Source organism: Eublepharis macularius, chromosome 2, assembly GCF_028583425.1.
Source record: "Eublepharis macularius isolate TG4126 chromosome 2, MPM_Emac_v1.0, whole genome shotgun sequence".
In the NCBI taxonomy this organism is placed as follows: domain Eukaryota; kingdom Metazoa; phylum Chordata; class Lepidosauria; order Squamata; family Eublepharidae; genus Eublepharis; species Eublepharis macularius.
The window spans coordinates 211,043,371-211,059,937 of NC_072791.1; the positions used below are offsets into that span (position 1 = coordinate 211,043,371).

Here is a 16,567-nt window from a genome sequence, read left to right on the forward strand (position 1 = left end):
AGAAGCACAACTTTCAACTTGTACTAAGTAATTTCTTCTCAGGCTACCCTCCTCTGTTTCTACAAGAAATTGTCCCAGAAGTTGTAGCCAGTGGATGGACAGAGGATAGTAGTAATAATATGAATATATAAATGATGACCATTCTTGAGATTCAATCCTACATTTCATAATGTCCTTCTGAGAAATGCAAACAGCAGACATTGCTAATTTGCATGCCATTTAACGAACTGGCTGCCACTGAAGTTGGGTTTTTTAAAAAATGGCTGGAAGAAAAAAAACCTGATGTGTTTAAGACTATATAAGGGGCAGCTCACTTGGTTATGGCCTCCATCTGTAACGCCTCTGCAAGAGAGACCATGCTGTGGTTTGAATTGACCACAGGCTGCAAAGCTTGGGTGGCGATGTTCAGCTACATCAACACACTGGTATATCATAACCGTTTCCAATTGGTGCAAGTCAAAAGTATTGCTGCTATTGCTGCTCCACAATGGCCACTTGTAGGAAGTGTTCTCATTCTGTCTGCTGCTCCATTGAGCTCCCGATGGTTATTCTTGGAAATGGGAGCGAGAAAGTCCCTCTACAGCATGAAAACCTGTCACAGGAGCCCCAAGTTCACCATTTACGAACAGACTAGAATGTGGGACAGATGCAGGAGTGTGATTCTGATATGTTATCTGCTTGCCCGCAGCTGTGGTTTATAGTCTGTACTTATATAAAGATTATAATTAATCACTGGTCACCTTTTATGGTTCAACTACAACTACCAAATTTGAACTTAAATTTATGCTTAAGACGGAGCTTCTGGATGTTCAGGCTTGGAATGTTCTGCTCAGCATTTTTCACCCTTTTGTATGATGCTTTGGGAGATTATGTTCAGAACTTTGATGTTGGCAAACCCCAAGTCATCTATAAAAGCACAGCAATATTTGAACCAGTCCCGTTCTTTAATTAAAGCCACTTGAATTCCATTTTTGTGTTCTGTTCTTCAGTAACTGGGAAATCTTGTTTGGGGTGGGAGGAAATAAGCACTACTGCGATGTCAGGCATCCCTGAATAGGTTCTGCTCAGGACCACCAAATGTGTCCCCATGTGACTCTAGCTAGCAAACCAAAATGCCTGTTCTCTTTAGTAGATGCTCGCTATGTTGTCTGGATTGGTTTTCATGATAGGCAACTTCCCACATTCCTTTTTAATGACATGAGCATAAGGCATGCTTGGATCTGAATATCCAAGCAAATATGATGGGAAAAGAAGACTATACACAATACTTCTGACGTTTTATTTAGATATTTATACCTGGCTTTTCTCCCCAATGGAAACCCATTCATCCTGGAGTCATTCCTATCCTGCAAATAGGGTATGGGTCTTCTACTATCCTTTCTTTCCCTTTTCTTTAAAGATGCCCTGAGGATTTAAAAGTAACCTTCAAGAGGTTCCTGTAGAAATTTAAAACACGTAGTAAGATTTCTGTTTATGGAATGCAACTTTCTCACCTCCCCCTTCATGCTGCATCCCAAAATGCTCTGTTCCTGGCGGGTGGGAGATCCCTAAGAACAGCATGAGGGGGAGTTGGGCTGCCATAAGAGGGGAGAATTGGTGAAAGTCACCTCCTCGCGTGTGCTGATCTGTACAACAGGATCCAACTCAATTATCTCTGTCAGGGCTTTTTTTCTGGGAAAAAAGGTGGTGGAACTCAGTGGGTTGCCCTCGGAGAAAACGGTCACATGTCTGGTGGCCCCGCCCCCTGATCTCCAGACAGAGGGGAGCTTAGATTGCCCTCTGCGCCACATGGCGCAGAGGGCAATCTCAACTCCCCTCTGTCTGGAGATCAGGGGGCGGGGCCACCAGCCATGTGACCATTTTCAAGAGGTTCCAGAACTCCGTTCCCCCACGTTCCTGCTGAAAAAAAGCCCTGATCTCCGTGAACTAGTAGCAGGTCAACAGAGTCACATATGGAATTCTTTGTTGATTACAGTTACTAGTGAGATTGTCTTATGCTGAAGAAATTAGCCAAAAGGGCCTCTGAGATTCCTCCTGCCATGCCACCAGACCACTCATGGAGAGGTCACTATCACAATAATCAACACTTCCCTCTTTGCAGGAAAATAATACAGAATATATGTGTTTCAGTCACAGCATGAAGCCTTCCTCATCCAGTAAGTTCATTTCTCTTATGAGACAGAACTGAATGCATCCCATAGATCACAAATTAACTGATGCTGAAAAACAAGTACATGTTTCCCATTTGGAGTATTCTGTCCCTGTGGCCTCAAAGGAATCTTTAGCAATGTATTTAAATGGGGGAAAATGGAAACCATATTAGTGAATGAGAATTCATAAAGTTACTGGAGAGCGAAGACCACTGTCTCCCAACTAGGTACCACAAGAGACAGTAAATCCTCGAGATTTAACTCTCTCTTGTCTCCGTCCTGACCATTTCATATGCTGATGGCTTGCTACCAGATAGACAGCGTATATATCCAGAGTCTACTTTGTGCCCATCAAGAATTGCTTATTAGTCTAAAGGCAAACTGATTTTCAGTTCCAGCTTCCTAATTTCATGCCTGAAGGAAACAACCCCAAGGAGATACTGCTACAGTCAAAGGTATCACCTTACTAATCTTGCATGGGCTCATTCAGGGAAGCTTTGCGATCTGTGTTTGCAAAAATAGGTTTGGTACATTCATGAAAGCACAAACTTTAAATCAAACTTGATGATTCATAAACATTGCTTCTAAAGATTAGAAGTTTAAATTAAAACCTTTCCATTTCAATGTTTCAGAAAACACTAGCACTAAATGATTTTCAAGGGCCATAAAGGAAAACAACAGAAAACACAAACAGCCTGAACTGTCCAAAATATGTTTCCCCTTTAATTAAATAAAAACCATCTGTTGGGGGGGAGGGGATCTGAATGGGATGCAAGCCATCCACATTATGCCTCAATCATTTTCCATCCAGCCTCTGTTATTTTAAAAGAACCCCCCTCCCCTTTTTAAGGAAATAAATAAGCTTGCAGCGCAAGGTACTTCTTTGCTTCACCCAACTGGCCAGAAAACCTCTGGGAGAGAAAGGTGCCAAATGTTGACTATGTACTTGAAAGGAGGATGCTAAACCAGGAACATGCTTTGTAAAACTTGAAGTTGACAAGGACTCCAGTGTAAATCACATTGTAGAAATGCATCAAGGGGAAAAAAAATTAGTGAAGGAGGAGACAAAAAGCAGCAGCCCTGAAGTTCATGCCATAGTTAGATCTCGGGGGACCATGAAATACTTCTCCACAAGTACATATACAGAAACATCCAAGAACGGCATTTCCTCTGGGAGAGGCAGAGAATCTGCAACTCTGACCTTCTTTGGGCGTCTCCCGTCTAATTACTAACAAAGGCCAACCTTGGTTAGCCTCCAAGATCTGAGGAGATCAGGCTTGCCTGGGCTATCCAGGTCAAGGCAACTGGAAAATAGTCAGGGAGTCGAGTAGAAAAAAGAATAGCCAAGAACATGCCTCTCTTACTGCCAAGATGTGTTCTGATTTAAAAATAAATAGCATTGTTTCCTCAAAATCTATGTATGACAGTGATACACATCTAGCCCAGGGGGTCTGGACCTTTTTACAATTAAATTATATCAAAATTCAGAGCATAATATTAAGAATGAGCCAATGTAAGAATGTCAATTTACATAACTGAAAACATACTACTATATACTACTGATAACTGATGTGTGCATAAAGTTTCCGCAGCCCAAACACTGGTTGTTCCTTAATACAAAGTAGCTTCCAATGTGGATGGCAAAATATGTATATTGGATACAAAATTAGGCAGATGAAGCATGTTATGTGCAATCTCATGCACATAAGGAAGCCTGACTTCTAAGTACACTTGAATAGGATTGACCTTCATAACACAATAACAATGCTAAGTAATATTATTCTGAAATTCAAGCAGTTGTGACCATTAGAGCATGATAATACAGCGACTGCCACCACCCTACACAACTCATTATTAAATTGCATAGTTCGTTGTCACCAAACATGGTAACAATCAGTCGCACTGACAGGTTTTACTAGGCCCACTGCTGGCCACACTAGCTAAAGGCAGAACTTGGATGTCCAGAGGCTGTATGGCCCTTATTACAAGATGCTGAGAACGACTACACAGGGGTTATGCCCTGCTAGTGAACTTTCCAGAGCAGTTCCTGAAGACCAGACTTATTGTTCTCATCCACAAAGGTTTTGATTCTCGAAAGCTCATGCCCTAGAAATCTAATTGTTCTCTAAAGCGCTACTGGACCCAAATCTTGCTCTATTACAACATACTGGATCGCTGTATTATATATGCAAACAGGAGCCGGCAAAGCTCTTGTCCCCATTCACTTTTGATGTCATATGGACAAGATGGCAGGCAATCTGCTTTGCTCTTTTCATCCAATTTGGTAAGCCTTTTGGGTACTCTACTTGACAATCTCGAAAGCTTATGCTACAATAAAATTGGTTAGTCTTAAAGGTGCTACTGGACTCTTTTTGATTTTAGTACCAGTTCCATAAGATTTCTTCCACCCAGCAACAGTTCTCTTGGTAAGGCTCATTGCCGATGCAAATGAAAGGAGTTACAGACTTACTTTTTCAAAGAAAAAAGAAAGCTGGGGATTCAGAGAACCTTGTGCCTTTTGGCAGCTTCGTCTGACAGATCGGCTGCAGCTGTTCCTTGAGGCGCTTGACCAGGCCACAGTGTAGCCATGCTCTAACTACATCCAAACTAGTGCGCTCTACACGGGGGTGCCTTTGGAAACTGTCCCAAAACTTCAGCTGGTCCAAACTGCAACGGCCAGATGACTGTCAAGGGTGAGATGCAGGGATTGTATCATTGCAGTGCTGAAACTTCTGGACCAGCTGCCCATTTGTGTATAGGCACAATTCAAAGTGCTAGTTGTAACATGCCCTACAAGCCTTGTAGCTAGGGTATCTGAAGGACTGCTTCCTTCCGTATTGTCCCGCCTGCCAGCTAAGATTGTCCTCACAACCTCTGCTCTCTGTGCCTCCATCATCAGAGGTGAGGCAGGTGGCAACCAGAGACAGGGCGTTTTCAGGAGAGGCATCTTGCCTGTGGAAAGTTCTTCCCCATGAGGCCTGCCTGGTGTCTACTGTCTTTGGGTGCCAGGCCAAAACGTTTCTTTATTTTTTTCCCTAAGGTACAGAAATATGCTCTACTTATCTCTCCACAACTAAAAGGAATAGAGACTTACTTGCTTAATAATTAAAGCTGGGAAGAACTCAGAGGAACTACTAGCAGTTGTTATAATATTATAACGTTACAGCGTTTAACAAAAGGATTACAGGGAGAAAGGAAGGCTGCGGAAGGGCGGAGGCTGAGTGCTGATATGGATGGGACTTTCAAAAATGTGCACCTTCCCATCCACAGAGCAAACAAACACGCTTTGACTGCGATCTTTTCAAAGAGATTACATCAAACCAGATTTGCAGAACTTCACAGCAAAGCAGAGGAACATGTGGAAAGTGGATGATGAGAGAACAATGTCATGCGGATGCTCCAAAAAACCCACACTCCCTCTGGCTGGGAAGCCAAACCTGAGCAAAACATCCGCATGGAAGCAGCCTAAGGCATAGAGATGCAGCCCAGCAATACAGCATCCATCCAAAGTCCTAGAACCAGAGATCTGGAAATGACCAAAAGCCCAAGCCCTGACCTGAAGTTGTCCATCCACACATCACCATCTCCCACCACTCATCTATTCATTCTGTACCACTTTATGCCACAAGCAAACACTCAGTCTCACCCCCAACACCTCATGATACATTTCCTGAACACTGTGATTAGTGTCTTTTCCTCCAGTCCGCATCCTCTCCTATTCAACACACCCGTTCATCGTTTGCCCTCTGCAAAATCCAAGGACTCTGTGCTTGTGTGAATGGGACATCACAGATCTAATGTTACTGGCTGGGCTTGTGCATCGCTGCACCTCAAATACCGTTATTTTCAATGAATTCAGTTCACACATTGCATTACCAAGTGTGCAACAGAGCCCCTGTGATATGCATTTGCACACCGAACACCACTAGCCCCATGCACTGGCTTTAATCAGAACAATTTCCTCAATCTTATCCACTTCCCTAGTGTGCAGGCCACTTCCAATGGAGCAGTTTCTCTAAACTCTACTGCTATTTAATAAGCCACTACAGAGTTCGGTACCTTAAATCAGGCATTTTTACAACTTAGTAATTGACTGTAAAGCTACAGAGGCTGTACTCCTAAACACACTCATGAAAATGTCCCTTGAACTCAATGTGATTAACTTTTTTCTGAATATCCCTGCTTCAGATTGCACTATGACTCTTGTTGACTTCAGCAGGACTGAATCAGCAGAAATCTAATGTTCTTTGACTTGAAAGGAAAGAATACACTATTTGTGACACTGAGAGATCTCTGTCTTTTGGTGCTACACCTCTGAAGATGCCAACCACAGCTGCTGGCGAAATGTCAGGAACTACAATGCCAAGACCACGGCAATACAGCCCGGAAAACCCACAACAACCATCAATACACTATTTATTTGGGAAATTTTTATGCCACCTCTCCTGAGTCCTGCTCAACTATATGATAACATTGCAATATAATAATGTGCAGAGTCAGGCATTAATTCCCTTGGATTGACTTCCCAGATGCTCTACTGAATATAAGACTGTGATTTCAAAGTGGCCATTATCAACTTAAAGCTGGTGTCAAGAGCCTGCAGAATTTGAGTCCAGTGGCACCTTAGAGACCAACAAGATTTTCAGGGCTTTCAAGAGTCAAAGGCCCAGGGAAAGCTTATACCCTGAAAAGCTTGTCGGTCTCTAAGGTGCCACTGGGACTCAAATCCTGCTGCTGTACGGCTACCTTCACCTACTGTTCCTGACGCCATTTCATAGATGTTCTCACTTTAGAGACTTGTGCAGTTCTGTTGACTCCATTGGCACACAGAGAGCCAAGCTGTAAGTGACGCCTTACACAGGTTGGACACTTGTCAGCTTCCCTCAAGTTTTGATGGGAAACGTAGGCGTCCTGGTCTTGCAGCTTGGCTCTCTGACTGCTGTCCAATAGACTTTTCAACTGTCACTTGTCCAACATTCTGCCAAGCTGCCTACATTTCCCATCCAAACTTGAGGGAAACTGACAAGTGTCCAACCTGTGTCAGGCGTCACTTGTAGCTTGGCTCACAATCTCTCTCCCTCACAGCACCGTGGGAGCTGCAGTACGGACTAGGCGTGGGTGCTGAAACAGGATCCATCGCGCTCCAAGGAGTCTACCCAGCTGCAACGCAGGTTTAAAAGCTGCAACCTGGGAGTCCCCTTACTTGTCACGAGTCGAAGATTTGAGCTAAGCTTGGTATTTTCCCATCTGCAGTATTAAGGCTGGAAACGTCTGTGTGCGTTTACTTGGGAGTAAGCCCCACGCAACTCGAGCGGACCAAATCAAGCCATCTCTGTACCAAGAGTCCCCTTCCCCTCCGGAGCGGTTTGGCACGCCGTTCCTACCCCGGCGCTACTTACGCGTGCAGTGCAGGGCTGCAGAAATCCAGCGCGCAGCCAAAGTAGCTGCCGTGGGGCGGCAGTAGACGGCGGACTTCTCGGGGTCCAGGTTGAAGGCGCGCAGCATCCAGCGCAGCGCCTGCTCCAAGGCGACGAGGGCGGCAGCGGCAAGAGCAGCAACCTCCGCCGCCGCCTCCACATCCTCCTGGCAGCGGCTCCCGCGGCGCCTCCCAAGCGGCGGGGCGAGCACGAAGCCGGAGTTGAAAGGAGCAGCTGCAGCCGCCGCCGGGAGCCTCACGGGGCGCGCTCTGGCCGCCCCCGCGTCTCGCTCTGCGCGCGCCGCCCGCCGGGAGCTGGCATGGCGAGGGAGGCGCAAAGCCCTTCGCCTCCGCTCGCCGCCGCCGCCGACCGGCTTCGCGCACCAGCCCGCCTCGACGGCGCCCCCTGCTGCTGTGCCCGCCCAGGGAGAAAGAGCGGGGGGCGGGGCGCGGAGCCGTCCAGGTCGAAAGGCTGAGAAAGGGCGCGAGAGAGGCCCGAGGGGAGAAGCGGGGCCTGCCTCGCGGAAGCTGATGCCGTGAGGCGCTTAAGGGGCCGCCTCAGATTGGCAACAAGCAACCACCCTGACCTGGCCCAGCATCCGAGGGGGAAAACTCTGCCAAGCGCCCTTGGGAAATGCGCAATCTATTGCAGTCGCGAGTGTGGTTTGCCATAGCAGAACCCTGAGGCGGTGGAAAGTGCCCTCAAATCATAGCTGACTTATGGCTACCCTGATGGGGTTTTCAAGGCAAGGGACAAATAGAGATGTTTTATCATTGCCTGTCTTGCAACTAGGGTTGCCAGGTCCAGGTTGGGAAATTCCTGGAGATTTGGGGGGGGGGGGTTGGAACCTGGAGAGGATAGGATTTGGGGAAGGGAGAAACCACAGCATTGTATAATACCATAGTGTTCACTCTCCAAATTGCCATTTTCTCAGCAAATTGATTTCTATGGCCTGGAGATCAGTTGTAATTATAGAGGAGCTCCAGCCACCGCCAGGAGGCTGGCAACCCTACTTGCAACCCTGGTCCTCACGGGAGGTCTCCCATCCAATTACTAACCAAGCTAGGTTTGATTCCAAGATCAGACAAGATCAGGCTTGCCACATACCAATTGGCTAGAGTCTGTACCATTGCTACTACCAAATAATGCAACCTCCCAACCGTGCTTGCCACTGCGCACGAGCTTTTAAAAAAGTAGTTGTCCGTTCTTTAACAAAAAGTTGAGAGGCTGAGTGTTTCTGAGCTGCATGGAGCTGTCTCCAACAGAGGAGGCTCATGTGGCGCATGGGTGCCACAAAGGGCACTACAGGTGAGGGTGGGAGAGTTGTAGTATGAACAGGAGTTGGGTTGTTGGCTGTGGCAGTAGGGCAGAGACAATCCTACAGGGGCTGTCTTTCCAGTGCTATGCTATGCCTCTTCTGTAGCTGTGAAGATGAAAGACAAAGCCACACCATAATGAGTGTGCTTATATACAGCTCTTCTAGACAGATCAGTGCCCCACTCAGAGCAGAGAACAAACTCAGTGTTGTTATTATCCCCACAATACAGCTAGGGCTGAGAGGAGGGGCTTATCCAGAGCCACTTACTGAACTCATGACAATAGTGGGATTCAAACCAACAGAGTGCTGATACTTGTATCACAACCGCTTAGCCACTATACTACAGTTTGGAGTCTGCAGACATACAATTCTGTTCTAGGCAGAGTGATAGCCTAAGTCCAGTTAAGTCAATGAGCTTAGAAGAGTATAACTGTTTACACTGGCACTGTTCTTGCCATGTACTCTGGAGCCAACACTATCTCATAGTGCTGCATATTTTGGATTTGACTTTTAAAAAATATTTGTGGAGAAGATTAGCTAGCTACCCTTGCCTTTCTCTGTCATGTCATGGCAGAATGCACACTGTTCCTGTGACAGATGTGCTGTCCAATGCCCATTTTCCTCCAAGCCTACCTTGCAAGAATCCCACGCCACCCCTGGCCTCTTGCAGCAGTCGTATCCTCTCTGAGGAGGGCTGAGGCTAGCAGGCTGCTGAATGGCACAGGTAAAGCGCAGCAGAAGGGCTTCAGCTTATCATGAATGGGTGGGATCTGGCAATGCAGGAGTGTGTCCAGTGTGAAGACAGCCTAGTGGCACAATGAGACATCCCCTGTGCAGCGTTCCTTTACACCTTGCTTCCCATGGAACAGAAGTGGAAGCATGCCCCTGTTGGAGCAGGCTTGTGAAAGTAACTTTCAAGGAATGTTTTATTTCTGCTTTTTAGCACAGAAAAACTGCAACGATGGTGGGAACTACCATTTTGCAAGTCTTTGGTGCGCAGTGAATAAGTTGTGTGTGTGCACATTCCTACATACTGTAGAAGTTCCCACGATGCCGCTAGCTCTGGGATTAAGGGCTCCCTTAAAGTGCAAGGGACCGGGCATACGAACCAAGAATTGATTTGCAGTTCCTTGATCTTCTTAGGCGCTCCTTGCAAAATGACCATAGCAATAGGGCCTTTCCTAGTCTTGGGACCTCAACAAATATTCACATGTTCTGCCCCCTCTGAACCAAGCACTGTTTACCTGCCAGAACCACCCAGGTTTGTATCACACTTTGAGTTCGCTAGTATCAGGCTCAAAACTCTGCATGGCCTCAATGCACAGGAATGTTTGCCCCTGTGAAAGAGTACCTAGACTTTTCTAGGGACTTGTGCACATCAATCAAACGCAGGAAGAGCAGAAAATGGCTGCATTGCCATTTCTGAAAATGTCCATGTTTGGGTATAATGAATGAAACAAGTATTTTTGTTGTTGTTGTTGTTGTCTGAATCAAATTGTTCCAAGCTGCTGAAGGATGATGCATCTTAGAGACATTGTGTGTGTTTTTGTTTGAGGGGGAGGTTGGGGTGAATTCTGATGCTAACTCAGACAGTGGTCCAGAATAATTCACATCAAAGTCTACTGGAGATTTTTGTTACCCTAATTGGGGGAGGGTTGTCTCTGTCTCCTTGTGAGTTGGAGGAATTAGCATTCAAGGAGATGTAGTGAGAGGGGGTATACCAGGATTGTTCCCTTAGAAAACTCTCAAATGAACCAACAGATATTTAACAGGAAAGGTTTTAACAGGAAAGGTTTAACAGGAATAAGAAGCAAGCATACATAAAATAGCATAGATGCAGAGGAGTTAGCCATGTTAGTCTGTGGTAGCAAAATCAAAAAGAGTCCAGTAGCACCTTTAAGACTAACCAATTTTATTGTAGCATAAGCATCTGACGAAGAGAACTTGATTCTCGAAAGCTTATGCTACAATAAAATTAGTCTTAAAGGTGCTACTGGACTCTTTTTGATAAAATAGCATAATATACACACAGAGCTAACTAAAAAATCAGGGAGGAAGAGAGAGAGAGTTTCAAGAAAGGATGGTATTTACCAGTCTAGGAGAGAAGGGACATCTGTAGAGGCAGCAGCACAAATGACTAGTGCTTTGTGGCAAGAAGAAGGCTCAGACACATCTGAGGATGTGCATATGGATCCAAGGAGCACACACACAGCATACTACTGGAGGCAGCCTAGTTATAGTGTAAAATGTATCCTGGGTAGGGCTGCTAGACCCCCGGTGGGGGATCCCCCGCCCCCACCCTTCCACCCCCGCCCTTACTTACCTGGCCAGTGGGGGGCGCACACCTTCCATGTGCGCCCCCTGCGGTGCTGTGCTCCCCACACACAGCTGCCTCCAGGATCAGGCTTGTGTTGGCCTGCATCAGGGCCCCTGTGGAGCACGGGAGCGTTCCTGCGCTCCGCAGGATCTCAAAACGGGCCTGATCCACGCCAAAACGGGTGTGGACCGGGCCTGTTTTGGCGTGGATCGGGCCTGTTGTAGGCCCCTGTCGACTGCAGGAATGCTCCCGCACTCCACAGGGTCTCAAAACGGGCCCGATCCGCGTCTAAACGGGCCCGATACACACCAAAACGGGCGCGGATTGGGCCCGTTTGGGCGCGGATCGGGCCCATTGTGGGCCCCTGTGGAGCGCAGGAACACTCACGCTCTCCAGGGGCCCACAACACACCTTCTGGTAATTTTCCAACTCCAGCCATGGTTGGCATCTGTTCAGCCTGGCCAGGCAGTGTGCTGTGTTTAAGGCACGTGAGAAAAAAGGGTTAGGATATTTCCATATCCATAAACTGACCTTTCAGTAAGGAGAAGGGGTATGACTGCTAACAATTTCTAGTACGGAAGGTTTGCATTTTTTTATATGTCAGAAATATGTTCAAACTGAAGTATATGTAGCAACTAACCTTTACAGAAAGCTATACAGCAGAATCCAGTGTTGAATCTCAATAATGTAACACAAGACTTGTATGCCCACCTAAACCAAGAGCCTTTGGACTGCTACAGAGTATAGCTTCTTGTGGTACAGTTTGTTGGGCGTTTTTAAACCTCAGACACCTCCAAGTTCTGTGTATGTTCCTTGTTCATCTTAACACATGGATCTGTACCAATACATAACCAATACAGTAGGACCAATACAAAAAACAGCTTCTGCACATGGATTGCCTCGCTGGTAGATCTCGGCAAGTTAAAAATTCATGTTATGCATAGCGTAAATGCCTTCATTTAATACCCATTACCGTGGCTCTTCAATAATTCTTCTTGGATCGGATTCATGAATGCACCCATTAACTGGTGGTTGGAGTCCTCCGTTTGATAGCGCTAATCAGTTGGTTGTTAAAGAAGGGTAATGGAATCTTAATCCTTGTTCCACAAGGATTGTCAGAGTGCAAATCTGTTCTTTGATGCAGCGCCCAGCATGTCTATCTCCTTGTATAGCATCCTGTGATCCCACCCCTTCAGAAGCATATGCAGCAGGGCTTTTTTTCTGGGGAAAGAGGTGGTGGAACTCAATGGGTTGCCCTTGGAGAAAATGGTCACATGGCTGGTGGCTGCGCCTCCAGATCTCCAGACAGAGGGGAGTTTAGATTGCAAGGGCAATCTCAACTCCCCTCTGGAGATCAGGGGCGGGGCCACCGGCCAGGTGACCATTTTCAAGAGCTTCCGGAACTCCGTTGCCCCACGTTCCCCCTGAAAAAAAGCCCTGGTATGCAGTCTGTCCTCATCCTAGCTAGTAAGGCTGAAATCATTCAGCTGCAGAATTCAGTTCCAGCGGCTGATGTGGTAGGGAAAGATACCTTCTTAAGGACTTCCTTAACATTACCTCAATAAATCTGTATCATAGAAAGTAATAATTGGTCATGGCTTCCTTGGGTGCATTTTGCACACATCCTGAATATAAGTAGCATCTGCTTGGATTTCAACTTTTCACTATCACAAAGGTGAGAGCCAGTTTGGTGTAGTGGTTAGACTGTCAGACAAGGATCTGGGAGACCTGGGTTTGAATCCACTCCCTGCAAGAGAAGCTTTGCTGGGCAACCTCGCTCAGTGGGTTGTTATGAAGGCAAAGTGGAGGAGAGGATGAGGATTATCAGGGCTTTTTTTCAGGGGGAACACGGGGGAATGGAGTTCCGGAACCTCTTGAAAATGGTCACATGGCCAGTGGCCCCGCCCCCTGATCTCCAGACAGAGGGGAGTTTAGATTGTCCTCCACCGAGCGGTGTGGAGGGCAATCTAAACTCCCCTCTGTTACCAGAACTGCTCTTTATTATAAGGGGGAAATTAGCTTAGCAGTCTGTAACTTTAATATTAAGCGCGGATCATAACCTATGTATACGGAGGTCCCGATCCCAGACACTCTAGTGAAAAAGAGGCAGACAACAAATAAGTTCCAAACACGTGTATTTAGTGTGGCGTAAGCCTACCTTGCACAATCATACAAGGAACACACAAGATCTAGGAAATACAGAGTAGGAAATACAGAGACGTTCGCATTAGCGGGTTCCCAACGATGATAAGGGAAATACTCACAATCCTGGAGCGAAGCAGAGACACAGCAGCGAGGGTGGCCCAATGCCAGCACTGGGACCACAGACGGACAGCAAGGAAGTCTGGATAGGAATGGCCTAAGCAACGTGTGGTCTGGGAGACCAGCTTAAATACCCCAAAACGTACCCTGGGGCTGGTGCTGTACTTGGTGGTTCTCACAGTTTAAAACAAAGGGTCTAATGGGCTACTGAATGGCTTGGATGGGCCACTTTGGTAATCAGATTGTGATAAGTGACACCTCAGGAAGAGGGGACAAAAGAGGGAGGGGGAAATCCAAGTGGGCTGAAAGGATGTTCCAGCGGACAGGGCTTGTCCTGATGTCATCAGCTCTGGAATGCGGAGGTTTCTTTGAGATGCATTCTCTAAGTGCTTGGGATGGTCGGCACTTAGTTCTTCTCCGGGGCGGCTCCTAAGATATGCAGAGCGGGACGAGGGGCTCTCGCTGCGGACGTGGTGTGCCCGCTTCGCCGAAATGGCTTCCCAAAGCAGTCTCTTCCTCTGGGTCTTCTGGGTGCCTGAGAACATGGATGCCGGCTGGGCATAGCTGGGGCTGGTTAGCAGGCTGCCCGGTAGCGAGGGCAAGCTCGGCGACCGGCCCGCGGGAGGCTCCAGGCGGGAACTGACCAGGGAGCGCCTAGCCAGGCTCGCTGGAGGTTTCCCCGGCAGGCGCCCGGCTGCTAGCAGCGGCTTGGGCCCATATGAGGCAGGCTTCCATGGAGGCAGGGGGAACAACACTTTAAAACACAATCCAAAGCAGGGAACAGGCACGGTCCGTGGCAGATGGCAATGCAGGCACGGGGCACACTTGTAACAGAGTCCAAACACACACTGGGAATTCCAGATACAGGTCAGGGCAGGGCTGCCCAGAAAGAGAGTCCTTTGTGCAGTTATCCAAACATGGAGTCAGTAAACTACACAGTCTATTACAGCAGCAGGGTAATTGACACGCAGGCAGGAAACTGACACGTGTATCAGAGCACACACGTGCAAAGCAATCTTTGGTGTAGCAGTGAAACAGCAATGCAGGAAACTTTAACACAGTTCATGGCAGGCCTTAAAGCAGGGGAGGGGGCCTACTTGGCAACACCTCTGTCTGGAGATCAGGGGGCGGGGCCACCGGCCATGTGACCATTTTCTCCGAGGGCAACCCACTGAGTTCCACCACCTCTTTTCCCAGAAAAAAAGCCCTGAGGATTATAAACTGTTTTGGGTCCCCCCATTAGGGAGAAAGTTGGGGGAGAAATTAAGTAAATAGAAAGACCCTCCTACGGCAGTTCTACAGTGAACCAAATTGTCAAAGGAATGACACCTTACTCGTCCTTCCACACATCCAAATATTTATCCTCTGAGACAGCTTGTCCTGAACTTTGACAGGGCAAGTAAAAGTGGAGGAGGAAGAAATATGGAGGAGTAATTTGAGAACATCCCAGATATAATCACTTAAAAGAAGCCTGGTTCCTTTTTCTGATGCCTGTTCTAGCAGCATATCTGTGTGTGGCAAGCAGGATTTCTTGGACCAGTCCAGCTACTGCAACTAAAGAATGAATTTATTTCCAACGTTAAGTGTACTGACCGAGGCTGTCATCGCCACTCGCACTGCCGCACTGTATTTGACTTTCGAGGTATCCTTTCTATCAGTTGTAGTGTTCAGTGATATACATAATGATAGCTATTATGCAGCTCTTTTAGGAAGCAATGAACATATCTGTTCAATGAACTTCCCAAGCTGGGAAGCTTAGCCGTTGCAGTTTCCCTAATTCATCCAAGAAGGGCGGAAATATAAATAAAACATCACTCGCTATATTACAGTTCGTTTATTTTCTTATATTTGCATTTTTGAAAAAGGACAGAATTAGCTGCAATTTTAAAGCATATGAAAATAAGTATGTCCCTCCATAGCAACTTCGCTCATCTGAACAGGGTCTCCTGCAGGTGCCGCCCTGCACATGGGCAAAATCAACAGCAGCCCGTATGCAGGCTTTCTCTGTGGTGGCCCCTACCTTGTGGAATGACCTGTGTGAGGAGGTCAGGAGAGCTCCCACTGTCCTGGCTTTCTGCAAACAATGCAAAACCGAATTATTTCAAAAAGGCTTCTTACCCAGGTAGGAGGGCTGTCTCAGATGATTCGTTAATGAGTTAAGGACCGTAGACCTCATCACTATGTTGCCTTATGTACTGTTGCTTTAAATGTGTGCTGCTACAAGGGGGCATATTTTCATAAGCAAATATAAAAACAAATTAAGGCCAATATTTAAAATAGACCAAAGCAATGATTAAATAGGAACTATTTCAGTGGTCTTAAATGTCATTGCCTATGTGTAAACATACTACATGGAACCTACTAGCCATGCTATGAACTAGTTTTTGGTACTTGCCCTCCAGTATCTTTCCCCCCTGGAAGTTTAAATTTCAAACACATTTGGGAAGTGCTGCAAAACTTTATGATCTGTCCTTTGATACCAAGAGTAGGGAAAGGACTATTTGATGTGAAAATTTTAATATTTTAAGTTTAAAAAAAAATATCAAAACAAAAACATCAATGTTGTGTTCGAATTTTAATTATGGTAACTTAACCATAAGAGCAGAAATTGCCACAGCAAAATTCAGAGACTTGAATCATTTTATAAAAAGAAGCCCAATCCAGCCAGCAACTTCACAAGTTTAGGGTGGAGATGAAACGGCAGACTCAGCAGATTTAATTGGAACAGAAAGTTCTTTTAATACTGCTCCCCTCCCCGCCCCATTAAAGCACATGCTAAGCTGCCCAGATATATTTAGGGCTCCTGTACAAAAGCTACATTTGTACAGTGATGTAGTTTTCAATGACAATTTTATACTGATGATCTCTTCTTCCCTCCTTCCAACAAACTTCTCCAGAGAAATTCACTGGAAGTCCATATTTTGCAGCACATAGAACAATCCCAAAGACAATTATGCATTCTTCTGGAACTACCTGTGTGCATAGAAATATTTACTAGTAACCCCCCACCCTCACAATCAGTCCCTTGTTAAAGTAATGTAATCAGTTTTGCATCATTACTGAAATGTGTCTCTTAGAAGATTCACTCAAGACTGCAGCACAT

The 16,567-nt window shown here is 46.4% G+C and overlaps 1 protein-coding gene across 1 annotated transcript in view; it reads left to right on the forward strand.

Annotated features, from left to right (window-relative positions):
* The window catches only part of ACADL (acyl-CoA dehydrogenase long chain), a 305,888-nt gene that overhangs the window by 17,900 nt on the left and 271,421 nt on the right, over positions 1-16,567 (forward strand). The window lies entirely within an intron of this gene.